The sequence below is a fragment of the Phoca vitulina genome, unplaced genomic scaffold (genome assembly GCF_004348235.1).
Source record: "Phoca vitulina isolate PV1807 unplaced genomic scaffold, GSC_HSeal_1.0 scaffold1, whole genome shotgun sequence".
Lineage (NCBI taxonomy): Eukaryota > Metazoa > Chordata > Mammalia > Carnivora > Phocidae > Phoca > Phoca vitulina.
Genome location: NW_022589704.1, coordinates 44,278,612 through 44,291,718, shown reverse-complemented (window position 1 = coordinate 44,291,718; position 13,107 = coordinate 44,278,612).

Sequence of the window (13,107 nt, the reverse complement as noted above, 5' to 3'; positions counted from 1 at the left end):
AAGGAAGGAAGGAAGGAAGGAAGGAAGGAAGGAAGGAAGGGAGGGAGGGAGGGAGGGATAGAGGGAAGGAGGGAGGAAAGGAGGGAAGAAAGAAAAAGAAGAAAGAAAGAAAGAAAGAAAGAAAGAAAGAAAGAAAGAGAAAAAGAAAGAAAAGAGGGAGGGAGGGAAAGAGAGGGAAAGAAAGAGAAGGAAGGAAAGAAAGAAAGGAAGGAAGGAAGAAGGAAAGGGGGGAGAGGGAGGGAAGGAGGGGGGAGAAGACAAAGAGAAAAAAATCTTGAAATTTCGTTTTCTTGAATAAGATTATGCAATATAGGCTAAATATAAATACTAGGAAATAGTGAAAAGATTGGATGAACAGACCATCAGCTTCAGAACAAAAAGAAAAATTTTGTCTGTTAATCTAAATGACTTTTTTAATGTTTTTAATGCTTTTAGAAAAAAAAATGGTCCTTCTCTACTCAAGCTGAGCAGTTAATACTATAGGTACTTGAGGGGTGTCTGTATAGCTGACCCCTGCCCATTCTCTCCCTACCCATCCCTCCCATGCACACACACATACCTGCTACCACCATAGTCTCCACTGAAAAAACGAATCTTAGGCAGCACATGATGTCTCTTTCTTGACCATAGTTGACTGAACCAAGGTCAACTTCTTCCCCCACTATACCAACCAAACATAATCTCTCAATTTGAAGCAACAGACACTGAAGTTAAGTTGACTTTAATTCCTCCCCCTTTATGGACAGAATACATTTCCGCTGTTCAAATCTCTAACTTAAGTACTATTCCATTGCAATACAGCAAAGAAAGAAAGAAGTGGGGCTGAAGAAGGAGTGAAGGAGGAAAAAGAAACACACTCAGGATTTCCACAGAGTTAAAATAAATGTACATTAACCCTAGATATGTTTCCAAAGTGATTCAAAACATTTTGACCTATTGAAAGCCAAATCTTGTTATTGGGATTGAATATTTATAGATACTGAAAATATATACTTCAAAGCAACTTACTGGTCTTGAAATTTCTAAATGGGTTTCAACAGCTTCAATTAAAAAAATTGTACTACATCATTCAGCCATTATGAAAGTAGCCATGAATTTTGAATTTAAGTATGAATCAAGACAGGAAAAAAAAAGAAATAACTCACTTTCTTTGGAAAATATGGGATAAAACTGAAGGAAATAAAGCCATTTCCAAGAGTATTTAACAATTTTTTAAATATAAAAATCCATTAATAGGTAATGATATAGTACAATTAACTGGTCTAACATAAGTAATTATAAAAATTGTGCATATTTATTCAACACTTACTGAAATCTACTATATGCCAGGCCTCTGCTAGGCACTGAAGATACAGCAGGGAACAAAATAGACATAAATCGCTGCCACATGGAGCTCACGTTATTCAGGGAGAAAATAAAAAATAAAATTAATAAAATATGCAATATAATCTGTTATACGGTGATAAAGGTAATATAAAAAAATGAAATAAAGAAGGGGATCGCCAGGGAAACCCTCAAAGAAAAACTCACATTTTAGTAAAGGTTTGAATGGGCCTTTAAATGTATCCATGTAAACTTATAAATTGAAGCGATACTAGTTTTATGAAAACCAAAACATGAAGGGTACATTTTCTGTCCCTAGAGTGAGCAGACTTTCAAGGTGAGGTTACCAAGCCTTTGTTCACGAGGCAGATAGCATCAAAGTCCTCAAAGTCCTGTGATGCCTTCCCACATTCCCGGACTCTCTCAGACAGAATTAATAACCCCTCTGTGTCTGATATCTCCTTACTATGTACAAATGTCTGAATACCAGGCTTTCTTCCCTAGTAAAGTACATTCTTCCTGGTTTTTTGTTTTTTGTGTTTTTTGGCTCTGTTTCCCCCATGTGTAATACAAGAACTTATTCATTATAGGCACTCAACCTTTTTTTTTTTAGATTTTATTTATTTATTTGAGAGAGAGAGAGAGCACGAGAGAGGGGAAGGGCAGAGGAAGAAACAGATTCCCTCTGAGCAGGGACCCCAACACTGGGCTCAATCCCAGGACCTCAAGATCATGACCTGAGCTGAAGGCAGACGCTTAACTGACTGAGCCACCGAGGTGCCCCTCAACTTTTTTTTTAACTGAACAGATAACCCTGCCCAAATAGCTAAAACTAAACACAATTCAAAAACACATTATCTCAACATTGGCTAGACTATCCCTGAACCAGAGAATAAAACTTTTTCTGCCTATAAATCCTTCAAAGGCTTCTCATGGCCAACAGGAAAAAAGTGTTCAGAGACCTGAAGCAGGCATATGAGGCCGGTAGCCACTCGGTCTTGCCCACTTCCCCAGCCCACTCTCCCACCACCACTCTACATCTCCCCTAAGCCAGACCTGCCAACAGGCTCATTTCCTGAAAGCCAAGTCTTCTGCAGAAGCTGTTTCCTTTGCCCAAAGTTCTTGTTCTCCTCCTGTGTCTGGCAGAGTCCTACTCATCTTAAGAATCTGTTCTAGTTTTACTTACTCTGAAAAGCCTTCCTTTATTTCCTCAAGTAGAATTACCCTTTCCATTTTCTAATCCTCAGCTACAATATTGATCACGTTATGGTGTAACTGGCTTCTCATCTGGCTTCTCTGCTTGACTGAGAGTTCTTTGAGGTTAGAGACCATCTTATTCATCTTTGTATGGTCACTGGATAGCAACAGTACCAGGCATGTAGGAGTTACTTAATAAGTCTCAGATGAGTGAATGTTGAATAGATTTTAAATATTTGCTTAAGAACATTCAGCAAGATACTGTCAGAGAGAACACAAGAGAACAAGTCTCTGGTGTCCTTCTTTCTATATATCATTCTGCATATTGAATAATATGGCTTACATTCTAAAAGCATACAAATCTAAGTCAGGCACATTCTTTATTAAGAAGCAAGGATCTCTAGAATCCTTGGTGGTAAAACATGTATGTAGCATGTGTTATTTCATATGGTACTAAAGATTTAAAACACATTCAAAATTAGCAATGTGAATAGCTAAATGGAAGAATTTAAGTACCTGGTTTTCACTGGGGAGATCTGGCATTATCTGAGTCATTTTTTGTTGTCACATTTTGGGGGATGGAGCTGCTACTATCACTTAGTGGGTAGAGGTCAGGGATGCTGTTAAACTTCCCACAAAGCACACAACAGCCCCCCACAACAAAGAATTATCTAGCCCTAAATATCAATAATGCTGAAGTTGAGAAAATCTGACCTAACCCATTTACCTCAAGAAAATATAACTTTTTTTTTTTACAAGTTACTATAATGACACTGAAAGTTATTTTGGGCTCTTACATAGATATGACTGCTTCCCTGGTCAACTGCTAGGAATGTACAACTTCTAAGTATAATTATAAAACATTGTACTCTGACCTGAGGGATATGTCATCTCAGGGAAAAGGAAAGGGCTGGGTTTTTGTGTTCCACATTTGATCAGTAGCAATTTGAACTCTGCTAAAACAATTATGTGATAATATCATTATACTCAATCTCAGAAACATTTTGATGAACTATTAATACACATTAATTAAAGTATTAATGCTGATAAAATGGATGATGACTATGGAGAGAATCACTAGGCCACTGAGAAACAAGATTACCAACCTTTGTAACATTTTAGCAATGCATACAAGGCTAAAGTAGTTCTAAAATAAGGAAATACATGGAAGCAGAATCAGAAAATATGAAAGTACTCTAAATGAAGACACCTAAGGGTAGCTAGTCACCCAGACCCCAGAAATATGTCAATAATCTGATGAGGGTGGCAATACTCCAACCCTACCTATTTTATTTCAGTGACACAATAGCAATGTGGTACAAAAGCAAATTTCTACTTCTGTCTTCAGCTTCTTATCGACCATATTTTGACTGTCTAGAAGTGATCTTCACTTAGATTTCCCTTTGACATACAAAATCTAACATTTCAAAAACTGAGCTTATCATTTTCCCATAATAAAAGGAAAGCTCTGCATTATTTTCAATGGCGTCACCCAAGTTCTGAGCACCTGGGCTCACAATCCTGTTACCTCACGTGTCACTGTCTATACTTGCACTTCACCATCAAACTACCTTCTGGATTTATATCATGCAGTGTCTTTTAGATTCAGTCCTTTGCTCCATCTATTCCCTTTATGTCTGCCTTTAAAGCCACTACCTTAATATAGATCCGTATCGGGGCACCTGAGTGGCTCAGTCATTAAGCGGCTGCCTTCGACTCAGGGTTCTGGGATCGAGCCCCACATCGGGCTCCCTGCTCAGCAGGGAGCCTGCTTCTCCCTCTCCCTCAGCCTGCCGCTCCCCCTGCTTGTGTTCCCTCTCTCTGTCAAATAAATAAAACCTATAAAAAAAAAATACAGATCCGTATCATTTACACCTAGATTTCTGTTAACAACCTCAGATGGTCTCTTACTTTTAGTGTTTCCCTACTCCCTCTGTTTCACATAATATTATAAGAACAACAATCACAACAATACTAATGACAACTCCAGGCTGCTGTAGTTTGGGTGTTTGCAGCTGAAAGTTAGGAGTCAGACTGCCCAGATTTCAAGCACTTAGATATAAAAGTCACTTAATCTTTATAACAACCCAATGAAGTAGCTACTATGATTATCCCCATTTTAAAAATGAGAAAACAGAAAGTAGAGGGTGGAAATCACTTGCCCGAAGTTGCACATCTACTAAGCACTAAGACAGGGTTTGGTCCCAGTCTACCTGACACCACAGGCTGAGCCCTAACCACTGCCCATCCTCCAGATTTTACCCAAGACTTGGTAAGTCCTACATCTATACTGTGAGACTGCACTTCCTATAACTGGATCTTATGAACTCAACTGATTTTATCTTTCTGTATCACTTTCACATGTAAGAGGCTAGGCGCCTTTATTTTATTTTGTATATGGCAGTGAATTGTTTTGCAATTGTCCTCAAGTAGCTCCATTCATTTATATTTTGTCTCTTCACCTAGGTTTAAGTCTTTTAAGAGCTTTGTTATTCTTCTATATTCTTCCAAAGTACCTGTTATAACACTCATGAGTATTAAGTGCTTTAAGACAAATCTTTTAATCACTTCCATGAAAACCCTTTACACATAAAAAACATAATGAATATAAGTGAATACTTTATTCTAGATACTATGAATATAAAAAAACCAAGTTGAAGATTTTCTAACAGATAATCAAAGCAAGCCAGATTTAGAGATCATGAAAATAACAAAATCTTAAAGCTTCATTTGTTAATTCCAATTATAGGGGCTGACAAATCAAAGACTTTATTTTCCCAATTGTGTAAAACTGGCCTAGTCATTTCAGAGTATGCCCAGCTTAGAGCATAAAAGCTCCCAATTCTTTCAGTTCCATATGCCACTGAAACTGCTAGAGTGGAAGTCAGTAGGGGTGGATAGTTCCTGTGCTTTGTAAAATAGCAGAATTTGGGCAAGAGTGCTGCAGAGAATAGAGACTAACATCTTGCTCCACTCAATACCACTATCACCACTGTGGCTCCCATTTAGAAATCTTTAATTGGTATAACAGCTGCAACAAGTATGTATGTCGATGCTATTACCTCTACTTTACAAGTAAAGAAATGGTGGAAGGAGGTGGGCAGGGGATGGGTTAAAGAGGTGATGGGTATTAAGGAAGGCACTTGGTGTAATGGGCACTGGGTGTTATATGTAAGTGATGAATCACTAAATTCTACACCTGAAACAAATATTACATTGTATTTTAACTAATGGAATTTAAATACAAATTTGGAGGAAAAAAAAGAAATGACAACTCAAAGATGTTACCAACTTGCCCAAGATGACCCAACCTGCTGAGGTTTAGTGGACCCCATAGTATTGACTGCATTACATCTCCCATATGTGACGCTTGTCTTCATGCCTCTCCCCTGGCTTCTCACCCACAAAGGCACTAGCTGTAGGTAGAGGTCACAGGAGGACGTTCAGAGGATAACAGTGAAGCAAAAACCTCACTTCTACGGAGTCATGAGATAATCTTAGGAATTCACATCTCATATCCATAACCCTTGAGCCACAGTATTTCTATGCAGAGCAGAAAGTTTTGGTAAATCCCAAGAGTGGGTAAACAAGCAAAAATGGCAATATCCTAAAAACACACTCAAGAATGTGAACAAAATATATATATAAGGACCCATCTTTAATTCCCCCTCTCCCTCAGTTTCCCTGTCAAGTTCCTCTCCAAGTGATAAAGATATGCTCTTCCACTCAGCTTCTCCTTTTTGTTTCTATGAACTCCACCTTATCCCTGGCCCTCACTATAGCCCTTGCTCAAAATGCTTCAATGGGGGGCGCCTGGGTGGCTCAGTCAGTTAAGCGGCTGCCTTCGGCTCAGGTCATGATCCCAGGGTCCTGGGATCGAGCCCCACGTCAGGCTCCCTGCTCAGTGGAGAGTCTGCTTCTCCCTCTCTCTCTGCCTACTTGTGCTCTCTCTCTATCTCTCTGTCAAATAAATAAATAAAATCTTTAAAAAAAAAAAAAAAAAATGCTTCAATGGTCCTCCCTGTACCTAACTCCAGTTCATTCAGAATCCTTCTGCCAGACCAATCTTCTGAAGTAATTAACTTCACCAAGTTACTGCCCCACTAGGAAAGCACTAATAAATCCTTGTTTTCTGAAGCATCAAGTTTAAATTTCATGAACATTCAGGACTCTTGAAATGCTCTCTCTCTCTGTACCCCTCATCATGCTGTCACTCATGAGCCCCCCTATACCTCCCCAAACTCCTCACTACCTTACCAATTGGCTGAGGGGAACCCTTGCTTCTCTGTGCCCCTCATCCTGGGCCTTCCATGTTCAGTGGTGATCTCCCTTCTCTATGCTTCTCTGTCAAAATCCTGCTTTTCTTTTAGGCCAGCTCAGGCTGAAGCCCCTCCACGAAGCGTTCTCTGACTATTGGAGGTCTCATCAAGACCTTTCTATTTAATGATATTCACAGCCCTGGCAGTCTATCCTAAAACACCTAACAATTTAACTCTCTAGTATCTGCTGGAGTTTCATGTTTGCCCCAGTGGATTATAATTCCATTATATGTTGTTACCATATCTTAACTATATGGGCTATGCTCAAAGAAGGCCCTCAGTGAGTCCCTACAAACTGTCTTCATGGAAGCCTCCTGCTGGTGTAGGAATACAGGCAGTCCTTTACAGAAATACATATTCCTGATCTTATCTTGACATTTGGGGCTCCACCCTATATGAGGTCACCTCATATGGTTCACTGCTACTTGGAGGCGCAATCACCAGCATACCTGCCTTTTGCCAGCTCATTTTGAGCCTAAGCCCTCCGTTGGCCCTTAGCTTTCAAGACTCCTGATCTCCTTTTCTTATCAGCACACCTTAACTAACTTCTGCATCATGGTCTTTGACACCGACCTTCTTCCTTGGGAGTAAACCCAAATCACTATGCTTAAGTTAGCTCTTTATGGCCTCATTACTGCATCTCTGGAAATGGAAATTATGACCTCATTTAAGCCAATGATTCCCAAACATACCTGATGATAAGATCACTTATGGGATCATAAACCATTCCAATTCCTGGGCCCTGCCCCAGACCTACTGCATCAGAATGTCCAGGATATGGGTCTAGGAATTGGAATGTTTAGCATGCATCCCAGACAATTCTTACATCAGAAGAATTGAGGAAACCCTGATCCAAGCTACTAGGTAATATTTTACCAAGTGATCTAATGAGATCTTCAGGCTCAATTGCCCATCAGAAATTAGACAACCTGAAGAAAGAAATCATTGATTTTAGGAGCTTAGCAGTGTTCTTCCATATCAATTTCCATTTTTTTTTAAGATTTTTTTTTATTTATTCATTTGAGAGAGAGAGAGAGAAAGAGAGAGAGAGAGCATGAGCAGGAGGAGGGGCAGAGGGAGACTCTGAAGAAGAAGAAGAAGACTCCCCACTGAGCAGGGAGCCCAACATGGGGCTCCATCCCAGGACCCAGAGATCATGACCCGAGCGAAAGGCAGAAGCTTAACCATCTGAGCCACCCAGGCACCCCTCAATTTCCATTTTCTAGCTTTTAATATAAGGAAATATGTTCTACTAAATGGACCACTAATATAGACACTAACTGTGTGACCTGGAGCAAGTCACTTAAGAACTCTGAGCTTCAATTTTCCTTTTATAGAAAAAGGGAGGGTTGGGCCAGAGCATTGATTCTCTTTCATGGATACACATTAGAATCATTTCATTTTAGAACATACTATCCCCGGGGATTCTAATTTAATTGATCCAAGTGATTTTGTTGCTTAACTGAGGTTAAACTAAAGGGAATGTGTGATTCTTAAGATGCCTCTTGCTCTGAAATAACTCTGATTTAATAACTCTATCCCTTCTTAATTCTTGTGTCAACTCTCAAAATTTATTTCATTCTGTATGTAAAAACATATATATTCCTTCTTTATTCCACTTTTTTTCAATAACATCTTAGGTATTTGATGTTCATGTAGGAAAAAGACTGAATAATTCTAACATATTCTTATGGGTTATCACTACCACATGAAAATATTCAGGAGTGTAATAAAGTCTTTTAAAATCTGTAGGCCCAGACATGGGAAGAGCAAAAACCCAGCTGCTAATTAAATCAAATATCAGGGTATATTTATCCATTCCTTCATCATTTCAAGTAATATTTATCGTTGAGTGCCTGCTGTCCATCAATGCCTGTGCTGGTTACTGGGGATACAGAAAGATATAAAAAACATAGTCCAAACCCAAGTGGAAAGATAACATTGTACAAATATTACAAATGTGATTAGGATCACAATGGCAACAGAGAGCTACAAGAATGCATAAAGGGGATTTAACCTATTTTGCGCAGAAAAAGCTTGAAAGAGGAAGCAAGAGTTAAGATGAAACCTGAGAAATGAACTAGAACTCCTTGCACGTGTTGGAGCAGGGTGAAGACATGTTGGGAGGAATGGAGGTGGAAGGAGCTTGGATTGTATTAGGAACAGAAAGAAGACCAAAGAGGCTGGAACTAGTAAGCCAAGGGGAAAGCAACACAAGTGAAGGGCCATGTGAGAGAGTTTAGAATTTATTCTAAAACACCATATTCTAAAATACCAAAGTATGAGAGTTTAGAATTTATTCTGAGAACATTGGATATTTTAAGCAGGGGGGCTGAAGTGATCTGATTTACATATTTGAAAGTCCCCACAGTGCTTGGAATGCAGAGATGGCAGAGATGCCTGAGTGGATATGGAGAATACAGGCTACCAAAGAAGTCAGGGAAAATATGATGGACTAAAGTGGTGTTTGCAGAGAGGGAGAAAGGTGAAGAGATTGAAGATATCCATCTGAAGCTGAGGGGACTCTGAAGGAATTGGTGATTGATAAGCTGTGGGAGGTAAGGGAACTTAATGAGTCGAGGTTTCAGGCTTGAGTAACTAGGTGAATGGCCATACCATTTACTGAGATAAGGAACCCTAGAGGAGGAGCAGGTTCAGCGGAAAACATATGAGTTCAGTCTAGGACACAGTGAGTGTGAAATACCTATGAGTCAACCAAGTGGAGGTCTTGATTTAAATGGGTCTGCAACTCAAAAGAGAGACCCGGACTAAAGTTACAAATTGAGAGCTGTTAGCGTATAGATAACAGAAGTCACCAGAGGTGGATGAAATCATCTACTGTGTCAGGGACTATGGTAGGTGGGAGGGTAATAGATCCACTGCATTCAAGTGACTCATAGTCCAACCAATGCAAACGTGAATGACCAAGGCCTGAATTTTAGTTCAACTGCCATGAAAACTACCCTGAATATGCTAGTAGGTATACTTTTCTCTGTTCTACTCCCTGGAAGTTTATCTCCCAATTCAACCTCAAACTAGAAATTCATCTAAAAGTAGACTAGTCTATACTTTATCCTAATTAAGTGGGGCTTCAACCGAGAGTACCTCTTAAGCCACTAAGAGATTTCACTTAAATCTTAAAATTAAAATTTACAAGTTGAAATATATTTATATTAACATGACACCCTTTTAAATATCATTGAACACAAAAATCCAGGGAGCAAATTGCAGATTTTGTGCTTGGTCATTCTCATGGTGATGTGAACTTTACAGTTTACAGGGCTGTGATCACAAAGCCCAAGGTCTGTTAGGCCTGTGCCACATGTAAATAAGTCCACAGTCTAAGGGGTTCTTGGGACATGGTCTTCTTTTAAAACGTACTTTGTAGCTTAAAAGAGCACTGCACCCAACAGCTAAGCTTTCTGTTTGAAAGTTCACTTGATACCAGGAATAATTACCAATAAGCATAATGGAGATTGACATTTCTCAGATTTGACCCTTCTCCAATTTTTTCTTTCCTCCTTTCCTTTCTCTTTCTTCCCCCGCTTGCTCCCTCCTCCCTTCCCTGTTTCTCCCTTCATTGCTTTAATCTTCCCTCCCTTCTTTCCTTCTCTCTCTTTTTTTCAGTTGTCTTTCCACAAACAGTTTCTGCCTCAAAGCTTTTATGGAATGAGACAAGGCATACATATATAATCTGCACACCACATACAACAATGTTAAGTGGCTCCTCTATGCAAGGCACTTTGACAGAACCACAGCATTGGTATCAGACATGAAAGAGAACTTCTCCATTTCACCCATTCTACAAATCAAGAAAGGGGGAACTTCTGTTCCTCTGATATGCTTGAAAATCATCTTAAGGTTTATTTGGCTGTCATGTTAGACTTCACACGATAATGACAGACACTCTTTTGTATTATTTTATTATGTCAGCAGACCGAGAACTATACTGACTAATACAGTTAGCCCCTAGGCACATGTGGCAATTGAGCCCTTGAAATGTGCCAAGTCTTTTTTTTTTTTTTTTATTTTGTTAGGTTAATCACCATACATTACATCATTAGTTTTTGATGTAGTGTTCCATGATTCATTGTTTGCGTATAACACCTAGTGCTCCATTCAGTACATGCCCTCCTTAATACCCATCACCAGGCTAACCCATCCCCCCACCCCCCTCCCCTCTAGAACCCTCAGTTTGTTTCTCAGAGTCCATAGTCTCTCATGGTTCGTCTTCCCCTCCGATTCCCCCCCCTTGAAATGTGCCAAGTCTTAATTGAGATGTGTTGTAAAATACACAGTGGATTTTAAAGATATTATATTAAAAAGGATGTAAAATATCTCATTAATATTTATATTGATTACATGTTTTGAATATCCTAGGTTAAATGAAATATACTCCTAAAATTAATTTTACCTTGTTTCTGTTTATTTTTTGATGTGACTACTAGAAAATTTTCTATTAAATGTGTAGTTCACATTTGTGACTCATTAAAGTTCTACTGAACAGAGCTGTTCCAAAATAATAGTGCCTATCTCATATAAGGTTATTTATTGGTTAGCTAATATTTCAGGCCTAATACTGTAAGTTTCTAAGCTCATCCAACATTGATAGATAAAAAAATTCATTCACAAACAAAAATAAACAAGTGAATTACATGTCCTAGAAGGCCAATGCTGAGAATTTACGGGTCATAGCTCAGTAAGGCCAAAGAATTTAATGATTTGTCCAAGGTCACATAGCTTATTAGTACAGAGATGATACCAGGACTCAGAACTATTTGCTCATTGACCTTTTATCATAGAACAGTTCAATGAACAAAATTGTGAAATGGTTTTCAATGGCTGCAAAACTGATTTCAGTTGAATTGAACAAATATTTGAATGTCTCATAAGTGCCAGACAGTGTGCTAAGCAGATTGGAGGGCTTAATTGTTTTTTTTAATTAAGTTTTTAATTTTAATTCCAGTATAGTTAACATACAGTGTTATATTAGTTTCAGGTATAGAGAAAGACAAATACCACATGATTTCACTCATATGTGGAATTTAAGAAATAACACAGATGAACATAGGGAAGGAAAGGAAAAATAAAATAAGATGAAAATTGAGAGCGAGGCAAACCATAAGAGATGCTGAACTCTAGGAAACAAACTGAGGGCTGCTGGAGGGGAAGTGGGTGGAGGGAAGGGATAATTGGGTGATGGGCATTAAGGAGGGCACTTGATGTAATAATGAGCACTGGGTGTTATATGCTACTGATGAATCACGAAATTTTACCTCTGAAACTAATACAAAAATTATAAGCAAAAAATTTTAGGAATCACAAAATCATCTAAATCAGATTTTAGTACTAATTACCCCATTTTTCAAAATATTTACCAAGCCCATTCAGTATAAACCTCTATACTAAAACAATGAAATTTTAAAATAACATGAGTTTTCTAAGCCAGCACTGTCAAATAGAAATATATGAGCCAAGTGAGGTACTTTTAAGTTTTCAAGTAACAATAAAAATGTAAAAAGAGGTAAAATTACCTCAATTTTAATAATATATTTTACTTAACGAACAACAACAGAGAATCTGTTTCTTGGTTTGTCTCTTTCTCTTTTTTTTCCTTTGATCATTTGTTTTGTTTCTTAAATTCCACATATGAGTGAAATCTAAGGTATTTGTCTTTCTCTGACAGACTTATTTCACTTAGCATTATGCTCTCTAGCTCCATCTATGGTGTTGCAAATGGCAAGATTTCATTTTTTATGGCTAAGTAATATTCCATTGTGTATATATACTTCTTTATCCATTCATCTATCAACAGATGTTTGGGCTGCTTCCATATCTTGGCTATTGTAAATAATGCCACTATCATACTACTATAAATACTGGGATGCATGTATCCCTTTGAATTAGTGTTTTTGTATTTTGGGGGTAAATAACCAGGAATGAGATTACTGGATCATAGGGTAGTTCTATTTTTAACTTTTTGAAGACCCTCTATACTGTTTTCCATAGTGGCTGCACCAGTTTGCATTCCCACCAACAGTACAAGAGGGTTCCTTTTTCTCCACCTCCTCATCAACACTTGTTTCTTGTGTTTTTGATTTTGGCCATTCTGACAGGTGTGAGGTGATAGCTCATTGTAGTTTTGGTTTGCATTTCCCTGATGATAAGTGATGGTGAGCATCTTTTCATGTGTCTGTTGGCTATCTGGATGTCTTCTTTGGAGAAATATTTGTTCATGACTTCTGTCCATTTTTTAATTGGATTATTT